The following is a 6,784-nucleotide window of genomic DNA, read 5'->3' on the forward strand; positions in this document are numbered from 1 at the left end:
AGTTCAGTTCATTTTATTTCGAACATTTCAAACATGTGTCTTCGCAATCATTATAAAATATCATTTCATTATTTGTTTGAAAAGGAGTAGGCAGAAGTATTTACTTATTTGTCCCTACCCCTCAAGTTTTACCTCTCATTCATTTAATTTTCTTTTAGTCTTAAATTAAACAATCAACATATGAAACAAAAGTTAAAAAAAAAAAAAAAAGCAAAACAAAATAAAACGTAAATAAATCAAAAACAAGAAATAAGCAAGCCCCACCACAGTATAGTTTCTTTCATATGAAAAATACAGAATGAGTATATTTGCAGATACACAAGTTATGGAAAAACAAACAAACCAAAAAAAAACAAACAAAACCCAAAAGAACCACAACACCATTTCCAGCGACATTACCGTCCTGGGTTAACCCGTTTTCTTCATTCTTATAGTTATTTAAAATTAGGTTTTTATATTTTATTTTAAACTGATTTATGTTTTACTTTCCTTTATTTCTTCTGTTAGACTGTTCCATAATTTAACTCCTGCAATTGAGATAGACATAGTTCTTAAAGTTGTTCTAGCACTTTGTATTTTTAAATTCCATTTCCTCTTAAGTTATACCCACCTTCTCTTTCTATGAACAATTTACAGATTTCTTTTGGAAGCAATTTATTTCTTACTTTATACATTATTTGCGCTGTTTTAAACTCCACCAAGTCTTGGAATTTAATAGCTTTCATTTTGACAAAGAGTGCATTTGTATGGTCCCTGTACCCCACATTATTTATTAATCTAATGGCCCTTTTCTGTATTATAGTTATTGTTTGTGTGTTACTTTTGTATGTGTTTCCCCAGACCTCTACACAGTAGCTCATATCGGCAGTAGTAAAGCACAGTATAAAATGTGCAGTGCTTTCTGATCCAACATATGCTTTGCTTTCCCCAGGACGGCAATGCCCGTGCCAATTCCCCGAACATAAGTAATGTGTGGCTTCCAACAGAGCTTGTGGTCAATGATCACACCAAGAAATTTTATTTCATTTACTCTTTCTAAATATACATTGTCAACACATATTTCTATTTTGATGTTTTCTTTTGGTTTCCAAAAACATAAATTTGGTTTTATCTAGATTCAATGATAATTTATTTATATCAAACCACTTCTTTAATATTGTTAATTCCTGTGTGATCATCTCCAAAACCTGTGGCAATTCCACACCTGAACACATTATATTTGTGTCATCCATAAATATTACAAACTTTAAAATCTGCGATACTCTGCAGATATCATTTAAGTACATAATAAACATTTTTGGACCCAGTACTGAACCTTGGGGTACTCCACAAGCTATATCCATCAGATTAGATTTATATTCATTTATTTGTACATATTGTTGCCTATTCCTACATAGCTTTTAACCATTCCAAAACCACTCCCCTAACCCGTACCTTTCCAGTTTTTTAATAGAATTTCATGATTAACAGTATCAAACGCCTTTTTAGATCTAAGAAAACGCTAAGCGCAAACCTCTTATTATCCATACATTCCGTTATCTTTTCCATTAAATCTATCAATGCCAAAGCTGTTGATCTGTTGCTTCTGAACCCATACTGACTATCTGTCAGTAATTCATATTTTTCCACAAAACTGTCAAATCTTTTATGAAAAGTTTTCCAGTATCTTAGAGAACTGGGAGAGTATTGACACTGGTCTATAGTTTGTAAAATGATGCCTTTCACCGGTTTTGTAAATGGGAATAACTTTAGCAACTTTCATTTTGTGTGGAAAACCCTTTTTGAAATGACAAGTTGAATATATATTTTAATGGTTTTACAATACCATCAATAACTGTCTTTACTGTTACCATATCAATATCATTCCAATCTGTACTGGTTTTGTTCTTAAGTCCTCTAACTATGTCATAAATTTCTTTCTCTTCCACTGCTCTTAAAAACATTGAGCTACTATTCCTTTCAATATTTTCCCCAGTGTCCCTTTCTATTCCATCAACCTTTATTTCTTCTGCCAGTTTTGGCCCTATGTTTACGAAGAATTTATTAAAGCCATTTACTATCTCTTCCATGTTATTAATACTTCTTGTCCCTTCTATAAAGTACCCAGGGTAATCATTATTCCTTGATTCATTCTTGATTATACTGTTTAATACATTCCATATATCTCTTGTGTTATCTTTGTGTTCTAACCTTTTAATGAAATACTCTCTTTTACAGGATCTCATTATATTAGTTAATTTATTTTTGTAAGTTTTATACTTCCTTTCAGTTTCTATTGTTCTCTTTTTTATGAATTCTCGATATAGGGTATTCTTTTTTTTGCTGGCATTTTGTAGTCCTTTAGTCATCCATGGTCTTCCTGCATAGTTGTGTTTCCTGTTGATTTCAATTACTGGGCAGTTTTTATCAAGTAATGTGTTAAATGTTCTTAAAAATCCTTAAATCCTTCAGTTAAACACCTGAAATTTGATGGACTCAAATTCAAAAGCATTTTCTAGTTTAAAATATGGAAAATGGCTAAAGATGGCTGCCATGTTTACACAGTCAGCTGGTGTAATGTTAGATGAAGAGGAAAATACAGACACACATGATCAGAGACATTTGCTTTCATTTACATTATGTGAACCAAAGTCAGTTATTCCTGTCTAAATATCCCATGAACAGAAAAGTTTGAGTTCAGACGTGTGATTTTACTGACAGACAACGATTAAATGAATAAATCTATCTCCACCCACAGCCATGATATTCAGAGACAGATATTTATGTTTAATATTTATGTTTAATACAAAAATGAAAACATCTTCAGACCAAAAGTTTCCATCTTATGTTTCCTGTAGGATACATGTCTGACTGTCACTCAGCTAAATGTACATAAATGTAATTAAACATCTGATATAAAAATATAAAAACCAAAATAGAAACATAAAAAGTCAAATATACTTTACAGTATATTTTTAACTTTTCATTTACTAACACATGGTTGAGTTACCATGTTGTGAATCTCCTGACGGTTTGTTGTTTGCTGTCATGCTTTCACTTTCCATAGTTGGGATTTTTGTTGTTGTATCATCTGGAACAAAAAGTAAAGATAATAATTTTTTCATGTGCTTTAAGATACTAAAAAAACTTTAAAAGATCACTTTTAAAGCACAATAAACAAATATTTGTGGTCAGTTTAATTTTAGTAACATCACCTGATTTTAGAAGCGTCTTAATTGTTGTGGTTGTTTCAGTTTTTCTGGCTGGTTTCTTTGTTGTTTTTGTGTCACCTGAATAAATGAAATAACACAACATAAAACTTTTCCATGTTTTTCATCTGTTGTAAATATACTCACAGGTAATAACAGAAGATGAACCAAAGACTGATGAACCAGAGTGTGTTTCTTTTGACTTTGTATTGTTGACAGTAATAAAGACCAACATCCTCAACTGTGAGCTTCTTTATAAGCAGAGAACAGTTCGCTGTAACACTCAGTCTGTCTGATTTAGTTTGGGCTTTTTCACCAATCTGTCCAAGTTCGATCAGCTCTACTGTTTCTTTGTTTCTTGGAGTAAAGGTCCACGTAGTACCATCACAGTTATTCTGCTCATCTATCACATTTACACAAAGCAGAGTGACGTCATCTCCAACTTTCATAAACATGGATGTTTCATTTACAGATACTGTTGAGAAGACTGAAGAGAAATATGAAAAATAAATTAGAATACAGCAGTTTTTACAATCAGAGTGAAGATCATTTCAGACACAAGTTTATAAACAGAGCATGCTCTTATTTACTGTCTTATTGACTGTATTATTGACAATATTTAGTTTTGTTGGTTTTAAAATGTTTCCTGTATTCTTACCTGCAATCTGAATCATCAGCATCAGACATAAAAACATTTGAATCCATCTGAATTCATCCATCGTGCTTCTCTGTCTCACTTCTTTCTTGTTCTCAATCTCGACTGTCACAGTCTCTGAACTGTTGACTCTTTAAGACTGTTTGTACTTCCTGTTATTTGTCAGTCGTCACATCCTCACCACAACTTTAGTAATTATCAGATCTTTCCCTGTTTTGTTGATGTTTATGTTTCATAGAGGGGTTCATCAGCTATTTACATCTCTGAAATTCATGAATGCATTTTTTATAAAGAAAAACTATTCTAAAGAGAAATGATAAGAAGACTCAGCAGGTGCACATTGTGTTCATTTGTGACAATGACGTGTTTGACACCATGAAAATAAAAAGAAGACTGAGGACGATGAATGTGTGAAGATTGTTAGTAAAGATAAATGTTTCCATCCTCTTTGTTTTAACAGAGCTTGTTAGAAAACAGACAGCACATAAGAACAAACAGTCGAAGCATCAAACTCCTACATGCAGGCTGATGTCTAAGAGATGAAGATATCCAACTGCAGCTATAGAAAATACAGCAGATAAGATATTTTAGTGGACTGAGACCCTCCTCTTCCTCATTGTTAACATGAAGCAATTTCTTTCTGAGAAAAAGTGTTTCTGTGAGTGAGGAACTGCAGCAGCAGCAGAGCTCTGGATGTTTGACTCTGTAATGATGATCAGATAAACATCAGAAACACAAATGATTAAAACACTGATGAAGCCTCTGAGCCTCTCTCTCCACCCAACTATCTGTTCTCTCACTTCAAATATCAATTTATTTCTTAAGTTACAGTTAAAAAATGTACAGAAACATGAAGTATTTATTGTCACATGTATGTTAGAGATCAGAAAGGAGGGCCTGAATGCACAGAAACAGTCTGTATGTGGTTTCTTGGTGGATGTAAAAAGAGAAATTGTCTTCAAGCAGAAGGAAAAGGCTCAAACACGTTGTGAAGAAATGTGCAACAAACAAAAAAACAGCTTGAAAAGTTCAGAGAAAATGAGTGGAACTCGAGATCAGATAGATTGAGGAGAGCTGACTGAAAAACTGCCCATTTTTCATTTCCTACATCTTTGACTTGTCTCCTTCCATCTAAACTCCTCCAACTAAGCATGGAAATGTAAGTTGGAGGGGTGAGAAAGAGACACAAGTAGAAAGAAGTTGAGGCAACAAGTGTTTAATGAAATGAAACATCCTTTGCTTTGGAGCCTCAGTTTGAAGTGATGTCAATTAAATATGAAGTTTGACTGAAATGAATTTTTACCCTGAAAGTAAAAACTGAGTCACAGGAGGAACAAAACGAGAAGGAACAAATTATGGAAATGAGAAAAGTCTTGGAAGAAGGTGATGTAGGTGTGATTAACAGAACTGAACTGTGACAATTATTAATTTGTTCTGCAGTACAATTTCACCTGCAACAAAGAATAAAAATGAATAAAAAATGTTTTTTATTCAGATGAATGAAATTCAATAACACAACATAAAACATGATCTCACCTGTTTCCATACCTGAGGGCTGAATGTGTCAGTTTCAATCACTATGGTGACATTTTGGAACACTGTGTGATCACACTCTGCACATGTCAACACGGAGCAGATTAAAATCAGCTTGTATGGTCAGTCACTGGTGAACATAATGATATATTGTAAGATAACCACAGACAAATTAGTCATGTTATCTTAATCAGTTTCATTGTGATTCCTGTTTTTGTTCCAAGAAGAGTTTGAGCTAAAAAAAAAAATCCTGTTTTAAATGCTCACAGGTAATAACAGAGTTAAACCAGAGTGTGAGTTCAGGTTTCTATTTGACTTTGTATTGTTGATAGCAACAAAGACCAACATCATCGACTGTGAGCTTCTTTATAACCAGAGAACAGTTCGCTGTAACACTCAGTCTGTCTGATTTGGTTTTGGCTTCTTCACCAATCTGTCCAAGTGTGATCAGCTCTACTATTTCTCTGTTGAAGTAAAGGTCCACTCAGTACCATCACAGTTATTCTGCTCATCTGTCACATTTACATAAAGCAGAGTGACATCATCTCCAACTTTCATAAAAATTGATTTTTCATTTTCAGATACTGTTGAGAAGATTGAAGAAACTTTTAGAAACAATCTTATAAACATGTCCAATGCTCCTCTAAAACATGGATGATCTGCTTTTTCATTAATTTGCAGTTAAGTGATTGTAATATTGATAACATTTAGTTTTCCTGTCATTAAAATGTTTCCTGTAGCCTGAGCACTAGTTTAGCTCACAAGCTAAGCAGGTGACATTATGCCACAAAGTCAAATGCAGCAGCCTGACAGTTAGCTGCGTGTCTTCCCCCACTTTTTCTCTCTCTCCCTGCTTTCCTATCCTCTCTTCACCACACTAAATAATAAAGACATCTATAAAGATGCAACATAAATCAGACATAAAAACATTTGAATCCATCTGAATTCATCCATTTTGCTTCTCTGTCTCACGTCTTTCTTCTTCTTGACTGTCAGTCTCTCAAATGATGACTCTTTAAGACTGTTTGTGATTAGTGAGACGTCACTTCCTAATTACAACTTCAGCAAACTTTAGTAAGTTGTCTCTTTTGCTCATGTACATCATTTTTTCACATTTTTGATATTCAGCATTTTTTATCCGTGGTATTACAATTTTTGTAGGAGAAATTGCGCATTATGGTTGACACTGGGTCCACTCATGTGGCATATTTGTGACAATGACAACATGGACATAAAAAGATGACTAAGGAAATTGAATGTGTGAAGATCATCAGTTAAGATAAATGTTTCCAATAAATGCAGCACACTTTTCTTTACATATCACAAAACAGACAGCAAAAAACAACATGTACTTGCAAGGTCAAACTCCTCAACCACCACAACATGTCCTCTTTATGTCTGAGAGATT

Source organism: Oreochromis aureus, linkage group 15 (assembly GCF_013358895.1).
Source record: "Oreochromis aureus strain Israel breed Guangdong linkage group 15, ZZ_aureus, whole genome shotgun sequence".
Lineage (NCBI taxonomy): Eukaryota > Metazoa > Chordata > Actinopteri > Cichliformes > Cichlidae > Oreochromis > Oreochromis aureus.